Raw genomic sequence first — 25,577 nt, 5'->3', positions numbered from 1 at the left:
GGGGTATAGTAAGAGGGATCCTCACTATCTGTCCACTGATGCATTTCGGGGCATGAGATAAGAGAGGTGGCAGAGTCACATAGAGCCAGGAAACAGTGTAATGGGTGGTTGAGTGATTCAGCCACCCATGCATGTTCTGCATCTCCCTCCTGACAATGTTTACCCCCTCCTGCCCCCTGGTTCTCACCCCCTCCCACACCCCTTCTCCTGATTCACCTTCCAGAATCCCTGGCTCCTGTCTGGCCAATGTCAGAAGAGTCAGCATTGTCGGAGAGTGCATGGTTGAGCATTTTCATGCGATGAAAGGGTGAATACTGTTGGGGGTGAGAAAGCGAGGTGAACACTGTTGTGGGATGAGAGGGGCTTAGTGGTGTGAGTGGGGTAAAGCTATGCAGTTTCAGAGGTTGATGGCTCCATTTAAAACAGTGTAAGTCAATGAAATGAAGACAGACCTTAAGGGGCGTGGCTTCAGTTCATGATGAGAAAAAGGGGCGTGCCTGTGCTAAAATTACCTCTGACAATTGGCCGCCCGATCCTGTTTGCCCCTGCATCCCCCCTGGAGCCGGCATCAGAAGGTACAAAGGCTCCAACATAAAACGGTAAGTGGGCACATTAAATCAGAGTCAGCATCAGATGCACCCTCTCCGACGCTGACAAGAAGATTCACGCCATGGTATGTGTCAATATATTTATAATTACAATTCAAAGCACTGTGGATGCTGGAAACTTGAATAAATACAGAAAATGCTAGAAGTAATCAACAGGTCAGGCAACACCTGTGGAGGGAGAAACCGAGATAACATTTCAGTGAATGACCTTTTGCCAAAATAGAATACAATTTTGTCAGTATACATGATTAGTGTGCTATAGTTTGCCTTGCATGATTAAAGCAAGAATCAATAAAAATGGATTTGGGGGCCTTATGTACTTACTCAGGTTGTTGGCACCAATCACAACTCCACAGGAAGCTCACCCAGTGGGGATCTCCAATTTTAGGTTTGCATGCCTTTCTATCCCTTGAGTAAATCCTGGGAGAGGGGTTGCAATGGCCATGGTGAGGGGTGAGAGGCAGGGTGTGATCATCTGGTTTTGGGCAATCAATGCTGCTCTTCACCATTCCAGGAAGGTCATTTAAAAAAGAATGTTTTATTGGCAACGCGGGATCCACTGAAGGATCCTGAGTGGAACAAGCCTGAGGCCTACCCAACTCATCAGGGACTAATTTCTTCAAGAGGTCCTTCAAGAGTTGTTAGACCCCTAATTAGCATATTTAAAGTGGCATAAGCCTGTTTTAGGAATCCATCCAGGACAGAAGCCTAATGCATCTTCCTTGCGAGCATTCTCAGAGTAGAGGCAGCGAGAGAGAGAGAGAGAGAGAGAGAATCTGCTCGAGCCATTAGTTCCACTTACTCACTATGGTTATCATATGGGATGGGCACAATGCCTTCACAAAGGAGCAGGAGGAAAACAAGTACAACTATTTTCAGAAGAGCACCCTGTCCAATTTCCTCAGTTTTGAACCTCAGAACAGCCCATGAGGTAAGAGAAATTTTGTCCCAGCCGTAAAAACTATCAATACCACAAAATTGCTAGCACTATTACTCAGCCTAATTGCAATAAAATCCTTGTAACATTTTAGATGATTGATCCATTCCTGTATTGCAGTAATGATGTATTATTGGGTTTACTTCAGGAATGTGAAAAATTCATCATTTGCAAATACCACAGAAGCAATTACCTTTCTCTTGAGAGACATTCAGCATTCCCACTGCAGTATTGTACATAAAGTACAGAAATATTTGCACTCGAAAGGGAGAGAGCAGGGAAGGATGGTCAGAAACTGTTTTTCAAAGTTTTAAATGCTAACATTTTTTTCCAACTTGTCCAATAATATGGACAGCTCCAGGAGTGACATAGGCATGCAGATATTCAGGGTAGAATTAATAGTCACATGGAAAAATATGGGTTGATAAGGAAGAGCCAGCATGGATTTCTAAAGGGGAAATCATGGGCAGAATTTTCCGCCCGTTGGGGGGAAGTTCAGGAGCGGGCGTGTGCAGGCGTGCCTCTGATCGGCGCCCTGGATCGGGGGTGCACCTCCATTTTACGCGGGTGGGCCAATTAAGGCCTGCCCAGAATGACGTCCACCAGGAAGCGCAATGCGCTCCCTGTGTGGGTGGGGGGGAATCCCTAAACCCGAGAGTGCATTCTTTCGCGCGTGCACACAAAAGCGCACATTCATCTCCCTGAGGCTAAGTGCTGCCTCAGGGAGATTGGCGCCAAATTCAAAAATGTTAAATATAGAAAAATAAAATTTTCCTGTCACATGAGTTTGGACATGACCATCACTTTTAATTAAACTTTTATTAAAGTTTTTAAAACCTACATGAAACCTCATCCCGCCCTTGGATGAGGTTTCATGCTATCTCTGAAGCCTGCCAGGGCTCCCGGCCTGCCCGCCAACCTTAAGGTTGGATGGGCAGGTCCTTTAACTAGTGCAATTACTTTTTAAATAGCCTCAATTGGCCGTTGACAGGTTGGTGAGAGCACAGCTGATTCAGCTGTGCCCCCACCGACCTAAAAATTTAAATGGGGCGGGGTGACGTTGGGAGTTCCGCCTGATGTCATCCCGCTTCATTTTACACATCGGTGAGCGGGCCTCGTGCCCCACTCCCCCATTCGCCGACCTCAATATCCTGCCCCATGTTTAACTAACTTGCTGGAGTTTTTTGAAGAGGTAACAGAGAGGGTAGATGAGGGTAATGCCATTGTTGATGTGGTGTACATAGACTTTCAAAAGACATTTGACACGTGCCAGACAATAGACTTGTGAGAAAAATTATTGCTCATGGAACAAAAAGGACAGTGGCAACATGGATACAAAATTAGCTGAAAAATAGGAAACAGGGATTAATGGTCAATGGATATTTTTTGGGCTGGAGGAAAGTTTGTAGTGGAGTTCCCCAGGGGTCAGTATTGGGATCCTTGCTTTTCCTGATATATATTAATGATCTAGATTTTAAAATATTCATTCACAGATGTGGGCTTCCCTGGTTGGCCAGCATTTATTACCCATCCCTACTTGTCCTTGAGAAGGTGATGGTGAGCTGCCTTCTTGAACTGCTGCAGTCCATGTGGTGTAGGTACACCCACAGTGCTGTTAGGAAGGGAGTTCCAGGATTTTGACCCAGCGACAGTGTAGGAACGGTGATATATTTCCAAGTCAGGATGGTGAGTGACTTGGAGGGGAACTTCCAGGTGGTGGTGTTCCCATCTGTATGCTGCCCTTGACCTAGGTGGTAGTGGTCATGGGTTTGGAAGGTGTTGTCCAAGAAGCCTTGGTGAATTCCTGCAGTGCAACTTGTAGATGATACACACTGCTGCTACTGTACGGTGGTGGTAGAGAGAGTGAATGTTTGTGGATGTGGTGTTCAGTTCTGGGTGCCACATTATAGGAAGGATGTGAACACATTGGAGAGATTGCAGAAGAGGTTTACAAGAATGGTTCCAGGGATGAGAAACTTCAGTTGCGAAGATAGATTGGAGAGTTTGGGACTGATCTCCTTGGAGAAAAGGCTAAGAGGGGGTTTGATGGAATGGTTCAAAATCATGAGAGGGCTGGTCAGAGTAGATAGGGAGAAGCTGTTCCCACGCATAAACGGATCAAGAATGAGAGGCACAGATTTAAAGTGATTTGCAAAAGAAGCAAATGTGACGTGAGAAAAATCTTTGTCACAGAACGAGTGGTTCAGGTCTGGAATGCACTGGAAGTGTGGTGGAGGCAGGTTCAATCGAGGCATTCAGGAGGGCATTAGATGATTGTTTGAATAAAAACAATGTGCAGGAGTATGGAGAAAAGACAGGGCAATGGCACAAGGCCATAATGCTCATTTGAAGAGCCGGTGCAGACACGATGGGCCGAATGGCTGCCTCCTGTGGCATTAAAATTCTGTGATTCTGTGATGTGCTTTGTTGTTGATCAGTTAGAGTGTGGGGGAGTACTCAACAAGGTCAGATTATAGTGTATGGCAGGAACTGAGAGTTTTCACTTATCAGGTGAAAATTGGCTTTTTTGATTTTACTGGTATGAAAGAACAGTGACTGGAACTGTAAAAATAACACTGATACATACTTCAGAAATACATTGTCAGATTGCAGATTTTCTACCCAGTGAATGAATAAATGTTCTTTTCAGTGTAATACTGCTTCCCTTCTTACCTGCATATCAATGCCAGTTATTGGAATACAATCCCAGAATCAGCCTTCCAGTACCCAACTGCCCAGCAAGTGTCTGTGCTCCTTTTCCAGTAGAAGTGACCAGACAGGACCAGAAACCCAGCATGAGCTGAGGCCCATGGTCTGATTTCACTTCTAAGAGCGAGACCAGCTGACTAAGCACAAGTCAGGGTTTGAGCCTGGGTAATTTAATGCTGCTGTAATTGATGTCTGATATTAAACCGTTTAGAAACAGTAGATCCTAGAAATTTGGCTGGGCCATGCCTGTTTCTCCTGTGCCAAAATGGCCCCCTAATTCTCCAATATAATGGGTAGGGAGTAAATGCTCATTACAAGCCATATTGTTACAGACAAAAGAATTGGTGTGCAGAGCCTGTGCCTGAAACAGGTGTTAACACTCTTGTAAATGCAAATAAGGGGCCTCTTTGAGGCCTCCACTGAAATATTAGTTTGCCCTGGGGCAGCAGGCTATACATTCAGCCAAACTTAGGTTTACAGATAGACCAACAAGTAATTCTTAAAGTAACGATGGTAATGTCACTGGATGAGTAGTCCAGAGACCCAGGCTAATGCCCCAGGAACATGGGTTCAAATCCCACCATGGCAGCTGGTGGAACTTAAATTCAATTAATAAAAAATATGGCGTATAAAGCTAGTCTCAGTAATGGTGACCATGACAACTGATCACCAATTATTTTTAAAACTCTCCTGGTTCACTTTGCAGTGTTCTTGTCAATCAGATGTGAAACCTTTCTGCACAAGATAAAGGCAGGTGTCTCAGTCCAGGGCCTCTTCCCTGTGCTCTGTGCAGCCTTCAGACCACAGTCATGGTCTGGCCTCACACTCCTGGAGATATTACTGATGCCTGCACCTCGACAGTGCTTGTCATTGCTGCCAGAATGTATAATGGGCAGGCACCCTGGAGTTCTCTCATTCTCTCGATGTACTCTCAGCACCTTTATGGAAGGACTATCCCCCATCTCTTCAGCATCTGTGACCACTGTTGCTGTGCTCCAGATCCTGAAGGGCTCAGGTGCTGAAGGTGGACACAGCATCAGGTGCTTCTAAAGTGTCATGGCTACATCTCTATGATATGACCCTGATCACGGAGCGCAATTGAGCTGCCCTCGGCCAGACAGGAGTCAGACATTCTCAGAGGCTGTGTGAAGATTTATGGAGTGTCCTCACTGCATGTCATCATCATAACAACATAAGAAAAATGAGCAGGAGTAGGCCATTCGTTCCCTCAAGCTTGCCCCGCCATTCAATAAGCTCATGGCTGATCTGCCCCAGGCCTCAACTCCTCTTTCGTACCAGCTCCTCATAGCCCTCAACTCCCCGATATTTCAATAATCTATCTACCTCCTCTTTAAATACTTTCAGTGATCCAGCCTCCACAACTCTCTGGGGTAGAGAATTCCAGACATTCACTACCCTCTGAGAGAAGAAATTCCTTCGCAGCTCAGTTTTAAATGAGTGTTCCCTTATTCTGTAACTATGTCCCCTAGTTCGAGATTCCCTCACTAGTGGAAACATCTTTTCAACACCTACCCTGTCAAGCCCCCTCAGAATCTTGTATGTTTCAATAAGATCATCCCTCATTCTTCTAAACTCCAATGAATAAAGGCCTAACCTGTTTAGCCGTTCTTGATAAGTCAATCTCTTCATCCCAGGAATCAACCTAGTGAATCTCTTTTGAACTGCCTCCAATGCCAGGATAATCTTTCTTAAATACAGGGACCAAAACTGTACACAGTACTCCAGGTACGGCCTCACCAACACCCTGTACAGTTGTAACAAGACTTCCCTATTTTTAAACTCCAAGCCCCTAGCAATACAGGCCAAAACTCCATTTGCCTTCTTAATTACTAGCGGCACCTGCATGCTAGCTTTTTGTGTTTCATGCACAAGAACACCCAGATCCCTCTGTGCTGCACCTTTTTGGAGTCTCTCTCCATTTAAATAATAGTCTGCCTTTTGATTTTTCCTGCCAAAGTGCATGACCTCACACTTTTCTACATTAAACTCCATCTGCCAAGTTTTTGCCCACTCATTCAATCTGTCTATGTCCCCTTGCAGATTCCCTATGTCCTCATCACAACATGCCCTCCCACCTGTTTTTGTATCATCAGCAAATTTGGATACATTACATAAGGGGCCCCTTCCTCCAAGTCATTAATATAGATAGCAAATAATTGAAACCCTAGAACTGACTCTAGTGGCACTCCACTAGTTATGTCTTTCCAACCTGAAAAAGATCCATTCATTCTAACTCTATCTTCTGTGTATTAGCCAATCCTCAATCCATGCTAATCCATTACCCCCAATGCCATGAGCTCCTATCTTGTGCAATAACCTTTTATGTGGCACCTTATTGAATGCCCTCTGGAAATCCAAATATACTACATCTACCAGTTCCCCTTTATCAACTCTGTTTGTTTTATCCTCAAAGAACTCCAGCAAATTTGTCAAACATGACTTCCCTTTCACAAAACCATGTTGATTCTGTTTGATTGTGTTAATCTTTTCTAAATATCCTGCTATTTCTTCCTTAATAATGAGCTCTAGCAATCATCCTCCTGCAATCGAGCGATAATTAGGGCCTCCACCGCGTCTCTGTGACAGGAGCATTCTCACAGACGGTATTCGCACTGCCATAAGCTAGGCAGGAGCCAAACGTTCACAAATGCGATGTGAGGATCTATGGGGTCACCTCACTGCATGTCGCCATCACCCTCCACAAATCTAGCAGCTATGAGGGCCTCCCGAGCATGCCTGCCTCGTCTAGCCAGTGCGAGGGCCTCATCTCCATCATTGTCGTCTCCAAGGACCTCCTCAGCCTCATCCCTGTCAGCATCCTCCTCATCAGAGGAGAAGTGCAGCTCCTCCATCTCCTCCTCAGCCAGCTTGTCTCCCCATTGGAACGCCAGGTTGTAAACAGCGCAGCAGACGACAACGATGCATGACACCCTCTGCGGACTGTATTGCAGGGCTCCACCAGACCGGTCCAGGCACTGGAACCTCATCTTCAGCATCCTGATGGTCTGCTCCATCAAGGCATGAGCCTCATTATACCGTCACTCTGCTGCAGTCTGAGGCCACTGCATGGGTGTCATCAGCCACGGCCTCTGCGGGTAGCCCTTGTCCCTGAGGAACCAACCCTGCATCTTCTGTCAACCCTGGAAGACTCCAGGGGTCTGCAAGAGCCTAAGGATGTAGGAGTTGTGCACATTCCCTAGAAACAGTGCGCCCATCTGCAGGATGCATTTTGGATGGTCGCATACCAGCTGCACATTCAGTGAATGGAAGCCCTTGCTGTTGATATAGTCCACTGTGTGTTGCGACAGAGATCTGAGCGCCACATGAGTGCAGTCAATCTCACCCTGCACCTGTGGGAAACCCAAGATCTGGGCAAATCCAATCGCTCTTGCATCCTGGCTGTCCTGGTCCTGGCGAAATGCACAAAGTTGTGTGCCCTCACAAAGATGGCATCCGTGACCTCATGGAGGCATTTGTGGCTGAAGGCTTGAGAGATCCCACAGAGGTCACCTGTGGAGCCCTGAAAGGAGCCACTGGTGTAGAAATTGAGCACTGTGGTCACTTTCACAGCCACTGGCTGTGGATGCCCCCCATGTCCCCATGGCGCCAAGTCCTGCAGTAACTGGCAGATGCGAGCGGCCAGTTCCCTAAACATTTGCAGTCTTTGGCGATGCTGGTTCTTGGTCATCTGCAGGAATGAAAGACGGTGTCTATAAGGCCTGGGTGTCACTAGGCCCCGGCCTGTGACAGCTCACTTTGGCTCTTGGCTGGTGTGTGCAGGAGCCCCAGCCGCCCCTTCTTCCTAACATTGCTGCCCCTGCCTCTGTGCAGCCAGGACCCTCAGTCGCTCTCTCCGCCATCGTCTTCATGCCCTGTAGGCCATCAGGCATACAGCTAGTTCACCAGGGTCCACGATCCTGATGTACTCCTCCTGCAGGATGAAAGAGAGAGACATATGGTCAGCTTGGGTGCACTAAGAACCAGTCCTGGTTAAGTGTGATGGCCCCTTAAAGGATCCCGGAGAGTGCTGGACACCACTTGGATGGCCAGAGATTAGCGCGCTGCATGGCTGCCCTCCCTGTTAGCTTGCAGAGGAATGATCACTTTATACAAGGTGTCCCTAATGTGTGGCCACTTCCCTTGCCCACCCTATCCCGCGACCCCGAATGCTTGTGCGCTATATTCAATGGCAGGGCTGACTTTGCTGCACCCCCCACCCCCACCCCCCGCCCCACCCCCAGCCACCAGTCACCTCAGGGTCAGGGCTGCCCTTAACCACCACCCCACCTCCTCCACCAGCAGTTGCCTCAACAGCAAGGCTGCACTTGTCCCCCCTCACAAGTTGCCTCAACTGCAAGGCTGCACTTGTCCCCATCTCCCCCTCGCCCTCAAAAGTCGCCTCCGAGGCAGGGCGGCACTTAACCCCGGCCCCCCCAGCGCTCCTGAAGCCTGCAAAGCAACAGGCGACCCTGGTGAGCTCTGCAGAACGTTGCTGTGCACTCACCTCCAGTTTTCCCAAAGTGCAGGCCACCAAGTGCACGTTGTCAAACACGTCGGCGTGCTTTCCCTCCGACATGGACAAATGATCCATTGGGGGTGCTAGACCCTAGCAAGATGGCCTGATAATGATATGCTGATGTATTACAGTGAGGCTCCCAATGACCGATGGCGGGAAACACGTATCGTCGGCGGGCTGAGCGGACAATCGTGACCTGCCTTCCCGCCGTCGTGAAACCAATCATGCCATATTGTCCACTCACACCACCTATCACGCCCAGCGCCAGCGGGCATGGAAAATTCCACACTAGGAGTGAGCCAGGCACACACACATACATACATACAAACACATTCACTCACCCACTCACTCCTTCACTTACTCCCACACATACACATACACCTTACACACCCTCTGCCTCTCCCCCCCCACATATCCTCTCCCTCTCCCCCACACACACACACACCCTCTCCCTCTCCCCCACACACACACATACATACATACAAACACACTCACTCACCCACTCACTCCTTCACTTACTCCCACACTTACACATACACCTTACACACCCTCTCCCTCTCCCACACATACACACCCCCACACACACACATCCTCTGCCACTACCCCCCACATACCCTCTCCCTCTCCCCCACACACACACACACCCTCTCCCTCTCCCCCACACACACACATACATACATACAAACACACTCACTCACCCACTCACTCCTTCACTTACTCCCACACTTACACATACACCTTACACACCCTCTCCCTCTCCCACACATACACACCCCCACACACACACATCCTCTGCCACTACCCCCCACATACCCTCTCCCTCTCCCCCACACACACACACATCCTCTCCCTCTACCCCCAACACACACCCGCTCCCTTTTCCGCACACACACACATCCTCTGCCTCTCCCCCACCCACATACCCTCTCCCTCTCCCCCACACACACACATCCTCTCCCTCTCTCCCCCATACACACTCACAAATTCTCTCCGTCTTCCTTCCACCACACGCACACACCCTCTCTCACACACACACACCCTCTCTTCTTCTCCCCTACCCACCCTTTCTCTTGTTCTCTCATGCACACACAAAAGGTGGAATTGTCCCAGATTCACACTAAGTGCGGTAGTGGGCGGCAAAACGATGTTTTACCCGTCGGCCACAATGGTGGATTTTCATGCTGTATCGTCCCAAACCCACCGCGTTAGTTATGCATTCCCAGGAAACACACCATTTGGATGGTGGGCGGGGCTGTCATTCGCCCGCCATGCCATCACCTTGCTGCTTCATCAATCCGGGCGCCATATTTAAAGTCCAGTTGCACGTACAAATCTCAGCGCTTCTAGCCCATGACTACTGCAGGGAAGATGTCCATGAAAGGCAAAATGACTGCAGCCCCCAGGTTTAGTGACGTGTCATTGGATCACCTTTTCAATGCAGTGGAGGCCTGCCATGATGTCCTCTAAACCCGCTCTGGCCTCAGGATGGGCAGCGGTGTGACCAACCAGGCTTGGGAGGCAGTGGCAGTGGTGATCAGTGCCAATGCTGCACTGAAGAGGTGGGCTACCCAATGCAGATAGAGGGTGAATGGTCTCATCCGTGCAGCCAGGGTATGGCAACCATCTCATCACTCTAACTCACACACTCAAGCCCATCACACATTCACTGGCATCTCACTCACTGCCAGCTCAAGGGACATCACCATCCATTCTCACACACGTACCCTCACATGTCCACCTGGTCTCAGTTGCTCTGGATCCTGCCTTCTCAGCCCTCACCATCTTGAGGCCACTTGCACAGATTAACATGTGACCCCACACACACCCTGAGATACCCTCCTTCCCCAGTACAGCTCTCATCCTGCAGCCTTTTCCCTTGCCTGAGGCCACTTCTGCCCCTTCGCCAAGCAAGACCTTGCCCTGCAGCCGTTGAAGAGCCACCCACATGTGGCTGACCTGGTAGGCAGAGACTTGCCATAAGTCCCCCTAAAAGTGATGTGGTTCTGCCTGTGAAGCCTGCCACTGACGGCTGCGAGTGCTGCCCGAAGCAAGGTAGGCAAACAAACCTTGAAGTCCCGAGCGAAGTGCAGCTCACCACGTGCACATCGATTATGTGCTGTTGTGAAACACATTGGTGTGTTTTTCCGCTGATGTGGGCAGACGATCCAACGAGTGGGAATGAGTCCGGCGGGCTGGCCCTATAATGATTTGCTGATGTATTACAATGAGGTTCCTGACGTCCGATGGTGGAGAAAGTGGTCCGCTATCAGCGGGTTGAGTGGATGATCGTGAACTGGTTTCACGCCGTTGTGAAACTGATCGCGCCTTAATGTCCGCTCACGCTACCGAACACGCCCGACACCGGCGGGCATGGAAAATCCTGGCCAAACTCTCTCTCTCACACACTCTCTCTCCCTCTTTGCCCCACATACATATTCACACACTCTGTCTCCCTCACACACACACCCCAACTCATTCTCTCCCTCTCTCACACACACACATACACTCTCTCCCTTTCCTCGCCAACCACCTCCCCATACATACACACACACACACACACACACGCACACACACTCCCTTTCCCTCCCCCACACACACATCCACTGTCCCTCTCCTTCACACACGCTCACACCCTCCCTCCCTCTCTCACACGCAAACTCGCACACTCTCTCCATCTCTCACACACTCACACTTTATCCCTCATCTCTCGCACACACACACACACACACACATACACCCTCTCTCCCTCCCCCACCCCACAGACACATTCACACACTCTCCCTCCCTCACACACACACATACTCTTCCTCTCTCACACACACTCTCTCCCTCTCTCGCACACAGTCTCCTTCTCTCATATCACACACACTCACCACAGCTCCTCTTCCCACAGGCCCCGCAGCTCTCCCTCTCCCCAAGCATGCCGTGCTTTCTCCCCATCCCCGGGGCTGCTGTATATTCTCCCCCTTGGGCCCCGCCACACATCTGGGTGTGTATCATAAGGTTATGGCTATGGAAAAAGACTAGGAACAATCCAGAGCAAAAATAATTAATAGGGGAGGGACATCTTCGATGGGGTGAGAATGGATCTAGCCAAGGAAAATTGAAATTAAAAATTAGCAGGTAAAACTGTAACAGAATATTGGCTGCCTTTAAAGTCTTTGATAGACATATAAATATTAAAAAGGTGGTAATGGAGGATTGGGCCTATTATGGACCTATAAAGGAATTTATGCATGGAGGCAGGGGCATGGCTTAAGTGCTAAATGAATACTTTGCATCTGTCTTTACCAAGGAAGAAGATGCTGTCAAAGTCATAGTGAAAGAGGAGGTAGTTGAGTCACTGGATGGGCTAAAAATTGATAAAGAGGAGGTAATAGAGTGACTGGCTATATTTAAAGTTGATAAGTCACCAGGACTGGATGAGATGCATCTGAGGATACTGAGAGAACTAAAGATGGAAATTGCAATGGCCATAATCTTCTAATTCTTCTTAGATACAAGGGTGGTGCCAGAGGACTGGAGAATTGCAAATGTTATACCCTTGTTCAAAAATGAGTGTAAAATAAGACTAGCAACTACAGGCCATTCAGTCTAACCTCGGTGGTGGGGAAGCTTTTAGAAACATTAATTTGGAACAAAATTTACAGCCATCTGGACAAATGCAGATGAATTAAGGAAAGCCAGCATGAAGTTGTTCAGGACAAATGATGTTTAACTAACTTGAACAAGTTTTTTGATAAGATACCAAAGTGGGCTGATGAAGATATTGCTGTTGATGTAGTGTTCATGGACTTCCAAAAGACATTTGATAAATTGCAGCATAACAGGCTTGTCAGCTAAGTTAGAGCTCATGGAATAAAGGAACAATAGTAGCGTGTATACGAAATTGGCTGTGACAAGAAACAGAGTATGGTTATTTTTCAGACTGCAGGAAGGTTTATAGTGGGGCTCCTTCGTGTTCAGACCCATGGTTTTCTTGGTCTATATTAATGGCCTGACCTTGGGTGTACAGGGCGCAATTTCAAAATTTACAGACAACACAAAACTTAGGAGTATAGTGAACTGTGAGGCGAATAGTGTTAAACTTCAAAAGGACATAGGCAGGCTGGTGGAATAGGTGAACAAGTGAAAGATGAAACTTAGTGCAGAGAATCACAAAGTGATTCATTTATGTAGGAAGAACAGGGAGAGGCAATATAAAATAAAGGGTAAAATTCTAAAGGGGGGCAGGAGCAAAGGGACCTGGGGGGTACACGTACACAAATCATTGAAGGTGGCAGGGCAGACTGACAGAGCGGTTAATAAATCACATGGGATCCTGGGCTTTATCAATAGGGACATAGGATAAAAGGGCAAGAAAGTTATGAGAGATTGATAAAACATTGGCCAGAATTTTCCAGCCCCTCATGTTGGCGGAATCTTCCAGTCCCACCAATGTGAATGGAGATTTCAATGGCTCACTGGCCCCATCACTGGGGTGGGGGGAGGTGGAAAATTCTGGCCACTGGTTCAGCTTCAACTGGAGTATTGCATCCAGTTCTGGGCACCACTCTTCAGGCTGATGCGAAGGCAGTAGAGAGGCTGCAGAAAAGTCCCACAAGAAAACTTCCAAGGATGAGGAACGTCAGCAACGTGGATAGATTGGAGAAGTTGGGGGCAGTTCTCCTTGGTGAAGAGAAGATTAAGAGGAGGTTTGATGGAGATGTTCAAAATCATGAGGCCTGGACAGAGTAGACGGGGAGAAAATGTTTCCATTGGCAGAAGAATCCAGTACCAGAGGGCAGCAAATTAAGGTGATTGGCAAAAGAAGAAAAGCGATATGAAGAAAAGCTTTTCACACAGCGAATGGTTAGGATCTAGAATGCGTTGCCTGAGACTGTGGTGGAGGCAGATTCCATCGAAGCTTTCAAAAGAGAATTGGATAATTACCTGAAGAGAAAAAAATTGAAGAGCTACGCGAAAAAGGCAGAGGAGTGAGTATTTGAGTTGTTCCTGCAGAGAGACGGACCAGCATGATGGGCCGAATGGCCTCCATCTGTACTGTACCAGTCCGTGATTCTATGGAATGTAATTGCTAAGGAAAAGTACTAAACAACACTTCCCCTGCCTTGTGTAATATTTGACTGGGTTAGCAACATTTGACTTCTAAGATTTCATAAACACTTGGGGCTGAATCTTCAGCTTGGTGACCGGGGGCGGAGCCTGCTCGCCGAGGCGTAAAATGGCGCGTGGTGATGTCGGGCGTGCGTCCTGACATCACCATGTGCCATTCAGACTTTCAGTTCGGCGGGCGTGCACCCAAGTCGGCTGCGCACCCGCCGAGCAGTCAAAGGCCTACTAAGGCCATTTAACTCTCATTTAAAATAATTAACGGAGCTGCCCGTCCAACCTTAAGGTTGGTGGGCAGGCGGCCCTCGTATTTTTCATGGAACCTCATCCACGGGCGGGATGAATGATTTTAAATTTTGACAAAAATTTTTATTGAAATGAATGCGCATGGTTCAGCTCATGTGACAGTTTCACATGGGGGGACATGTCATAAAAATTTTCTTGCCACTTTATTAAACTTTTTGGACTTAACACCTCTGTGCCTCAGGGAGATTGTGCGCGAAAGAGCGCACTCCCGACTCAGGGAATCCCCCACCCTGCCCGCACAGGGAGTGCACAGCGCTTCCGGGTGCGCGTCACGCTGGACGGGCCTTAATTGGCCCGCCCATGTAAAATGGCGGCGCGGACCCGGTTGGGGGCGCCGATCGGGGCTGCGCCCGCTCCTGCTCTGCCTGCCCGACAGGTAGAAAATTCTGCCCTTGGTCATTCTCACCTAATGGTTATTATTTTTTCTTACACTGTAATAGGTTTGTGTACATTTGTGTGATTGTTGTTAAACCATTTTCAAGCCTAAGTAACCTCCCATTAATATATCTATTCCCTTCACATGCTCAATTTTTAATTCCTTAATCCCTTTCTTTCAGAGTTGTTATGACAGGGCTTAGATTCTTCTGGTCCAGTGGGGGATTACTGACAGCAGCATGGGCAACAGGGACTTTACAGAGGGAAATTCTGTGACTGGCAGGGATTCCACAGATGGAAATAGCAGCAACTTGACTAATGGGAGCAAGCAAAAACCTTAAAGAAAAGTAAATGTTTGAAGTAACAGGGCAAAGTGCTAGTCTGATTTGGCATGCAGTCAGGCCGACACAGACAAATAAGATTCCAATATCCTAAAACCTTTCCCCAACACAAGTCACGCAACCAGATCAGGAGCTAAAAGTAGGTGCAAAGGTTGCTTGTTTTTTCTCTTATTTTCCCCAGGGGGAATGCTGGTGCTCACGATTTACTTACTGCCTTTTCCAGCAAGTTCTTGCCACAGTTCAGGAATCTTCCAGTTTGAGGGAAATGAAGTCCCAACTTGTTGAATTTAAGTCACTCATGCTGCTTAAAAGTTGAAGACAGAGCCTCTGCAATATCTTTGCACCTCGCAACATCCAGGAAAACTTTACTGAGCTTTTTTTTTTTTGCCCCCAGCTAATGGAAGCTCATGAGAATGTACAAAACTGAGTTTCCTCAGATTGTCACTGAAAGGGCCAAATTTGGACTTTGCAAGAGAATGACAGTATCCAGTAAGCTAAGGCACAGCTTGCTCACTTTTAACTGACAGTCTGTTCCCTTTCTGTCGATCACTGTTCTTCAATTTTTTCTGGATTGTTCTTTGTGTGACTCTCTGATTGTCTCTGGTGTCTTGGCTTTTACCTCAGTGATATCTAGGTTTCCCCCAATGCATCTTGTTCCTCCATTGATTTCCAGCAACTTCTCCTAACTTCAAGCCTCAGTTAGTGCTCAAACTGCATGTTTAAGGCATTTGTGCTCCCCCAGCCCCTAGGTCATTGAACAGCTGGTCAGCGCACTGTGGGAATTCCTCCTCCACTCCCTAATCTCCAGGGCAGTTGATCTAGCCACTGTTTAAAAAAACTCTTTCGAGTTATCAACAGTCACAGATTGCAACTCTTTTGAGTACAATCACAGTTCTTGGTTTCCGGGAGTGGGACATGAACCCACAACCTTCTGATTCACAGGCGAGGGTGCTATGGACTGAGCCACAGCTGACACCTCCCTAGACACTGCTTAAGTTGCCCTCTGTTTCTCAGGCTCATGACGAAGTAATCAGTCCACTCTATAAGTTGCTGCTTCACTCCCCCAAGTACATCAACAGCTGCTCAGTGCACAGCTAACAACTTAGCAAGTTTGAAAGGATAAATCAGAGCAGCTCAGCCTTGGGGCTCCTTTCAAGTGTTGCCCATGACGACAAGACTCACAGGTGCCTTGAACCAGCCTCAATGACTTGTTAACCTTCTATTCGTTGACCTGTAGAACTGACCCTGCAATTGTATGGGGGCTGTGCACTTCTCATGCTTATTGACTGAGCAGCAAATGTTCCCTCAGTGCTCAGAGAAACAGAAGGATTTTGTGAAGAAGTTGCAATGTTCAGCTTGCCGCAGGGGGGAGCGAGCTGGTTTCAATTCAGATATTTAACACAGCTCATTGTGAACTCATCAAGGCCATCAATTTCGGAATTGGATCCAAATCAGAGTAAAAACTTGGCTCAGCTCTTCGACTTTTGCCTGGCGAGACAGGGAGTCTCTGGCAGAATGTGGATTGTCAGCATTTCCTCAAAAAAAACTTGGACGTGCTGCAGGCAAACTGGCCCATTGGTGGCTGAGTCACATCTCGTTGAGTCGTCAGGGGTCTCGCCTGCTGGCTGGAGAGCTGGTGAGCGACCGGCGCTGCCTCTTTTTGAGAAGGACCGTCGTACCACGAGTCAATCAAGCAGCGGTGAGGCCAATGGCAGGCCTTACCCTGGAATCAAGACCCAAGGGACAGAAATCTCACCTGCCAAAAGCTACCGGCCAATCAGGAGCTGCAGCCGTTGTGTTGAGCAGTGCCACTGGGGAGGCCGCGGGGGTCATAGGGGGAGTGGGACAAAGCGGTCAGCAGCAAGGGCAGGGGGTGGCTCTCAGTGGAACACCCTCCGTCCTGATTTCTGGACCCTCAATCAGGCAGTAAGTACCTTTGATCGAGGGCAATCCCCTAACCCCCCCCCCAGGAGGTGACAAGCTGGCCACTTAGTTTAACCTGTCATGCATGCTGCATGTCGACAGGCCCACCCATGCTAGGTTAACACCAGTGGGACGAGACCCTTAAATGGTCATTAATTGGCCACTTAGGGGCCTCAGCTGGTGGCCGGGCGGGAAGGTTGACCATGGGCCTCCCACCCAGAGCTTGATTCTGGTGGAGGGGGGGTGTGCAGGCGGCAGGGTCCTGGTACACCACCATCCTGCCTAGTCACATGCTCTTCCCACCTCCAAGCTCACTGCCAACAAAAACACAAGATTCCACCCACAGTATCAAAGTCAAGATGAGCGCTGAGAAAATTACAAATCAAATGACTGGAATCATGCAGCTTTGATTAATTTGCTAAATTTGACCCAACTCAAACACGTCTGGTTAGTTTGTTCATTTATAAAATCTCACCATGTGCACTCGGAAGGACAAGTTGTCCCCTGTGACTGAACATTGCTATTTTTGTGTTCCTGCTACCCGTCTCCCTCTGTCATAGTGGCAGGCAGGCAAATGCTTAACATCTGTGCTGAAGCCACAATGACAAAATAAATAAAGGTTTTTTTCTAATTTGTTTTAATTGGTTAAAAAAAAAACTAGTTTGTAATCCTGTATGAGAAGCTGTTGATGGAATGTGTCTGGTTGTAAGTTGTGCAGGGAGGATACATGCCTCGTTCCTTTAATTTGTTTTTAACACAAGTCCTTCCTGTTGATCGAATGCATAAGTTCCTGTTTAGGTGAAACTTGTCTCTAAATGATGAGATGCATGCAATTCTGTTCACTTGTTCCATACCTGGAATTTGCTATTGGCATATTTTTTCAATTCCAGCTCCCATTGGTACTGCACACACATGTTTCTAAACATTACTGCAGCTACTTAAAGGGCTGCAGCAAACATTTACGGACTTGTAGAGCTGGATTTTCAATTTGGGGTCAGGATCCCGATACCTGGATCATTTCCAGGTCCTGACCCCATACCGCGTCAGTGCCAGCGGCTCGACTTGATTTTTAGTGTGCGAATGCCCTAATTGGGCTGGCTGTGGGTTCACGTTCGATTGATGGCACCAGGAGCTGCCTGCTGGGAACTATCTCAGAGCAGCGATTTTGAAAAGTAGATACCAGACATGAATGAAGCTGCCAAGGGTGGAAGGCCAGCAGCCTCATGGTCCAAACAAGTGCCCAAATGCTCGTCAAAAGTCATTAGGTCATTAATCTGAAATAAAAACAAAGTGCTGGAAAAACTCAGCAGGGCTGGCAGCATCTGTGCAGAGAGAAACAGAGTTAACGTTTCGAGCCCGATTTGACTCTTCTTCAGAGCTAATTAAGGTAATTAATCTGCTCTGCTCAATTGGAGGCAATTTGGCACCACTGAATGAGCACCTCAGTTTGACTATAATTTTACTGATTTTAAGTCTGCAGTCACAATCAATAATGGGTCCCCACTGTGCTGCCAACAGTTGTGCACTAACATGCCCCAGAGCTTTTGCTGTTCCCATTCTTTCCTTTGAAAATTTGACTCCGGCCCTCTCTAGCCCTTAATAAGCTTGTTAATGATCTTCACTGAGGTGTGTGGGTTGCTGGCTTCACACTGCCCTACATCTATTGGAAATTGCAGTGCATCACGGTGATATTGGAAGACTGACTCTCGACTGGAGTGTACTATTTCCAAAGAGCACCTGCTCTCGCCCCCTACAGGCCACTAAAAATCCAACCTGAGTTGATTAACAATATCGGGGGGAGAACTTTCGGCTCGGCGAGCGGGGGCGGGACCCACTCGCCAAGGCGTAAAATGACACGGGGGTGATGTGGGACGTGCGTCCTGACGTCGCCGCGCGTCATTTTAGATTTTCAGTTCGGTGGGCGCGCAACCAAGTTGGTTGCGCGCTCGCCGAACTGTCAAAGGTCTGTTCAGGCCATTAATTAACTGAGAAAGCTGCTCATCCAGCCTTAAGGTTGGCGGGCAGGCGAAGAGCCCAGGTGACCTTCGCATTTTTCATGGGACCTCATCCATAGGCAGGTTGAGATTTCATGAAGGGTTTATAAATTAAATAAATATTTCCATTAAAGTTCATTGACATGTCCCAGCTCATGTGACACTGTCACTTGGGGGGACATGCCTTAAATTTTCTTCTTCTTTATTAAAATTTTTAAAACTTAAAATTTATCTCCGTGAGGCACCTCTGTGCCTCAGGGAGATTTCTGTGCTCTTTTGTGCTCATGCGCGGAAGAGCGCACTCCCGATCCAGGGAACCTCCCGCTGCCTGCACAGGGAGCGCACAGCACTTCCAGATGCGCGTCATGCTGGGCGGGCCTTAATTGGCCCACGCACGCAAAATGACGGCGCCGATCGGGTACGCCCCCGCACATTCCCCCCTGACTGGGGAAGATTCTCTCCTAGGGAACATGCTTGCATGGCATAGTACCTGATATTTTGAGAAATTCATTGCCATTGGATTATTTTTAATGTACTGTCACTTTGAGTCAAGTATAAGGCTGCCGAACTGCAGACAGCAGTTACACAAACAGCAGTGAGGTGAATGACCAGTTAATCTGTGGCTCCTGCTCTTTTACTTTCACCTGGACAGGCAGGCGGGTCACAATTTAACATCTCATTTGAAAAACAGAAGCCTAGAAGTTCAATCCTCCTGCACTTGTTTTGCAGATTTAAAACAGGAGCCTAAAGGTCCAATATGGTGGTGATGCACATGCCGGCCAAGAGGTTAGGCAGCAACCATATTGGCTTTGCCCACTCAGTCAACATCCAGGGTGCATGCCAGAAACATTTAAAAGCCTTCTTAAAATATTTAAAATTACACTAAAATACGCCACTGGAAGGACCCTCCTGTGAAATTGGTCTATGCCAGTGCCTATGTGGTAAACTCACCCTGCAAATCATGGCACTATAACAAGCAGCAAAGAACCTGCAGGACTGTTATTTAAAGGTTGTCAGCCACTTCATACAAGTGAGTTGCTGGTTTGTCCTCTTAGGCTTCTGGCTAATATCTGGGCCGTTCTGTGGCTTTTTTCTACATTCCACTGTGGAATTCTGGGACAACTTTGTATTTGCAACTGAAATGCTGGAGGCAGAGGGCACAATTAATTCGTCCACTGGGAAATCGCTTGGAATAAATCACAGGTTAGAAGTTGTATTTAATACACCAGCACTAAGGTGAGATACCATGGGAAAAGCATAATTAGAAAGGAAGACAGACACAAAGTGGGAGAAAAAAATTGGTTGCACTCTATTTGAAAGTTGTGAACATGGTTTCTTTCTGATTGTGGAGAATAGAATAGGGGTAGAGCAAATACTGAGCATTGATGTTAGCTGACAAAGTACAGAGGCCATATTTCAGAAGGTGTTTGGGAGTCTACCCGAGTGCTATGTGGAAGCCAAGATTCCTTAAAGAAGGGGCTCAGGTACTCGGCTGAATATCTCTTGGGTTAGTTTTTACTATTGTGATCTTCTTCTGTTCTGACGTTGATTGTATCATTATCATGGCTGAAGATAATAGTCTAGATCTCCGACAAGTCATCCTCACAATTTCCTTTTCCCTTCAAGTAGGCCTGGCATGGTTGGTTGTCTTGAAATGAGAATAGTCTCTGTTGCCTGGAAAACTGATGTCGGTGCCATATTGCCAGTCATGGAGTCAAAGCCCATTAGTATTTATTTAAGCCGTTGCATTGTGCTAGAGGTCAGGGTGGCCATATGACACCATTAACAAGCCCTTTTTCTTTGCAGTGGGAAAAATTGGTCAGCCAGCTCATGTTAGGAAAAGGAGTTATGACGCAATTATAATAATTTTCATAATATTTTTCTTGTTTATTGTGAAGTAGGTTTATGGGGCTAAGTATAGTTAGGTCTGTAGGTGTGATTTAATTACATTTGGAGCCAAGTAGACTGCAAGCTTTAGATTATCAAAAGAATCTAGGTGCTTGCCATGTTAACGATTAAACATGGATGCTGGTGTAGCATGTCAGGTGTGAAGGGAATTTGCATTTTTAGATAAATGAAGAGATTTGGATTTCTAAGGGATCTTAGTCTGTTTACAACTAGCCATATAAGCAGGGCTAAGGAGTGTATTTATTTTCCTCAAAGGTTACTGACAATATTGGCAACATGAAAGTCTTTTATATTATGAGGATGATACAGTTTCAAAGGCATATAGAACAATAGAATTTACATATTGAAAAGAGAGAAACATATATAAAGGAGAATGAAAGGCTATGTGGAAGAAGGTCATTTAAGATCTAACAGGAGTGTGTGAAATAGCCTTAATAAAGCCTCCAGCCATTTGTGCATAAGTCTGATATATAATGAAACTGAAGTTGGGGAAAAACCATTTAGAATTCCACTGTCAAGTGGGTATTTTGTTAACTTGCTGGTTCGGTTTTAAAATCTAATATCTATTTTGGACTGTTGCCTTAAAGGAAGTGTAACTGGGAGTCAGGTCAATTAGGAATTTTAGGATTTGTTCTAGTAGTAAGTAATTGTAGTCTTATGTTTGAGATCTTTTATTTTGTTAATAAATATTTTAATTTAATTTTTAAAATCTCCAAAGGTCTTGGTGGACTCATAACTTTTGAATTCAGTGCACACACCTTCTTGTAATAAATACAAATTGTAAAATCATTGTGATAGTGCTATCAGGTTTCCCTCATGGATTTGGTCTGCCTGGCGCACATCATCTGCCACATCATAACAGAATGAAAATATTGGTCTCACTGAACATGGCACCGGTTTCCTGTTTGATACAGCAAGTTGTCTAATACTGCAGATGTTCTCTGTGGTAACCTGGATACAGCCAGAGGTGTAAAGTTTAATGTACTGCTGGGCTTGATTGGCAGCGCAGTGTCTATAGTGCAGTTGACTGCAAGGTTAATTTCAACAGATGGCATAGCTCTGTAACTGGGTCCCTGCTGCATCTGTCAGAGAATGCCATTCTTCTGCATCATTATTGGACAGTTGTGCCTCTAGTTGATTTGGGTGGCATTATGGAGGGGGTACAGTTTGCCTCTGGGCTCATCTGATTTCCCTGGAAAATCTCTCTGTCTTTCTTCATCCTCTTAATTGAAATCCTATCAGAGAGGGAGTACTCATTAATCCAGTAGCTTCCAATATTAAGCTAACAGTGTAAGCTTTAAAGGAATCCTTCTTGACAGATGTTAGCCATGCTGCCATTTAACCCCTATTTTAAATGGGTTAGCTTAGTGCTGGATGAAAAAAACAGGAGCTCCAAGTGTTGGCCTTTCTTAATTGCATGAATTTGCACAGATAATAAAACACACACATTTTTTGTGATAACCAGTCACCAGTGAACAACCAGGTGAGGAAAATAGTGAAGGCCACAAAGCAAGATCCAATCTATAGGCGAATTAGGTTTGAGAGCTTGTGATGGTTATATGCATCTCTCCATCTGTTATAAGCTGGTGAGAATTAAGCTTTATATTGAGAATTTACTAACTGATCCTATTGAAGCCCCCTTATAATCTGTGGATATTAAAAAATTGCTGTCTTAATACTCATGGTAAGAAGTTTACACAAATCAAGAGTCACAAGTTGTTAACCTATGTTCATAATCAGTAGTGAAATTACTGAGGGTTGGTTTCATCTACACAAAGGAATGCAGATTCGAGTCTGTGCCATTTTGACGAATGGATTAGGGTTTTAAAATGAAGGACTGAAGTGTTCCCACCCTTTGGGGCTGACTCCGAATACTCGGTCTGAATTGACCTGTACACACTTTTATTTATAGATTTAATGGCAATCTATCCATCATTATACAGCATTAATGGTAGTGTTTGATGGAGTGCAGCGACTCATTTGGTTGCTCTCCTCTGAGGAGTTTGTGTCCGACTTACATTTGTAAGAAACTCATTTAATCAAATTTACTTTTAGAAAGTTCTATTTCAGCATCTGGAGCTTAATAATGTGCACGGGTAAATAATTTCTCATCAATCATTTCCAAACACTTGACCTGTTGCCATTGAAATGTGGATGCCAAAAATGTGAAACTTTGGCGGAGTTAGAAGGCTAATGGCATTTTTCTTTTGCTGTAAACCACTGAGCTTTGTCATGTATAGTAGCTGGAGACACGCTCCTCCAGTGCTCAGGGGCTGAAAGAGATCCTGTGAACAAACAGAAAATGGGAATCTCATCACTTGTGGAGCAGCAACAAAGCAAATGCTCATTTTAATTTCAGAGAATGCTCCCTTTCACATACATTTAAATGTATGCCTTGTAAATCTACTGAAGAGATTTAGAGTAGTAAACCACCAGCTGGTTTTACAGGGGTGTTTTATAAATCTGCGGTTCAATTCCTTCAGAAGGGATTAGTGATAGATTACTCCTTAAATTCCAAAATAATTACCAGAGGACAGGAAATGGGAGGGTGGGGGAAGTATGGTAAATTTTAAGGGGACTGGTGTTGTTGAACTACATGAGCAAGTGATAGGTCAGGGAGAGTGAATGAAAATCAATCTCTTTCTAGATTGTAGAGATAAAAACCAATTATAGTCTTCTCTGTAATTCAGTTGTGGAAGACAAGAAATAACCTGGACTTCCTTTAGAAGTTGTGCCTTCCATTTAGGATTGCAGACTGGCTCTTTTTTAAAAATGGATTAGTTTCGATAATAAAGTAATAGGTTTTATGTGTTAATATTGTATTTTAAGAAAAAGAACTAATTTTATGAATTGATATAGATAAATTCCTTTATCCTCCAGTTTTGCTACCTTATAAGTCAGGATGGTGCCTCGAGAGGCAGCTATGTCACACTGCCAATGCTACTCTGTGATCTGTGCTTCTGTAGAGAGGGATAGATACTGCTAGCTTTTCCTCCCCTCCCACCCCCTCTCCTCTCCCCTCAGAGCTGAGCTCTGTGATTGGAAGGTGCTCCATCTAAGTTGTCAGCTAGGATGGGCAAGAGTGGATGCCAGTCATGGGTAGGATTCAAACTCTAAAGCCGGTCTACCTTTTCTCTATTAGTTTCCACCATTTTTTGCCATATTTTTCTGAATTCTGGTTGCTTAGTCAGGCAAAATGTATTGAATATGTGATGTTGAGACCAGACCAGAAAAGTCTCAGATTTACTCCCTGAATAAAGGAATGGGTGGAAGTGGGAGCTAGGGATTGGGGGCTGGGGAAGGGGAGGGGAGCTGGAGGGAGTGGGGGGGAGGGGTTGCAGAGGAGGCCCAGTGGTGCAAGATCAGCTCAAGTTCCCATTGTGATCACTATCCAATGGCCAGGCTTTTGTGCACATGTACAGATACCAGGTGAAGACAGCAAGTGCTTGGACCGAGTAGAGAGGGAGAAACTGTACCCATGGGTGGTGGCTCGAGACCCAGAGGTCACAGATTTAAGGTAATAGGCGAAAGAAGCAATGGTCACATGAGAAAAAATGTTTTTACACAGTGAATGGTTATCTGAAATGCATTGTCTGACAATGTGGTGGAGGCAGGTTAAGTCAAGGCATTAAAGAGGGAACAAAAACAAAAATACCTTGGAAAACGGGAACTGGATTATTATCCGAAAGGGAAGAATGTGCAGGGCTACGGGGACAAGGTGGGGGAAAGGTTCGGAATTGCTCCTCCAGAGAGTCAGAACTGACATAATGGACCATACGACCTCCTTCTGTGCTGTGGCCATTCTGTGGTTCTGGGTTTCATTGTTAACACCTTGCCTTCCATAGATGAATTGCTTGCTCACTGCATAGACTCACAATGAAGAAGGCTCCTTTAGAGGAGGTATTGAAGGGCTGTACAGAACCATGCACCAGCCTGTATCAGGAGGGTGCAAATGATTTTGCATTTCTATTTAAATGGAGGAAGGAAAGTATGTGTTTATCTCCTTTCTCCTGCATCCTTGATGTATATTCATTGTTCATAAAACCTGTTTCCGAGCTTCTGAGTCTGCAACCAGCTTGTGGTAACAAGCTTGGCAATCTTCCCTTTCTGCTCCATTACAGGGAAGTGCTTAGTTTCTGTTCATTGTTTCCTGTTCATAAACAGCAGAGATGGGGAAGTTTGGGGTGGGATGGTGGTGGGGGGAGCGGGGGTGTGGTCTGACAACAGGGGGCCTCAGGTACAAAGCCACCCAAACACAATGAATCTCTGTGTCTCTACAGCTGTTTTGCATAGCTCACAATTTGACATACATAAATCAAGTGAAGTGTCCTGTAGCTAGTAACGTTGAACAATTCTGGATAAACTCCATTAATTCAAGAGTAGCAAGGTGCAATAGGCTTTTCCCCTTTTCCAGTCCATTGCAAATGATCGTGTCTGACATGAAAATACCTTTTTTTTTTCATTTCAGAACCTGTTTCTTTATGTAAATGGGGGCGGGAGGGCTTTGAAAACGTAGGATTGTCATCTGTGCAGTTTTGGACTGAACAGGCATGTAGTTTTTAATGCAATGCTTAAAAATTTCTAAAGGTTAAAAAATTGATGGAATGTCTTGTTTTTAAAGTTGGAGCGACCTTTTCTGCCTCTGTGTCTCCTAGTGTTGTGCTTTATTCAAACACTTTAGATTAGAAATTATGCAGAAAATCATTTTTACTGATGTGTGGCAGGGAATGAATATATTTTGAAAAGTGGAGGGAATTCAATGCTCATCAGATACAGATGTTACAATGCTAAGATTGAATTATATTCAAGAGTTGGCGTATTGAATTC

This window comes from Cetorhinus maximus, chromosome 8, assembly GCF_964194155.1.
Source record: "Cetorhinus maximus chromosome 8, sCetMax3.hap1.1, whole genome shotgun sequence".
NCBI lineage: Eukaryota > Metazoa > Chordata > Chondrichthyes > Lamniformes > Cetorhinidae > Cetorhinus > Cetorhinus maximus.
This window is presented reverse-complemented; position numbering follows the sequence as displayed.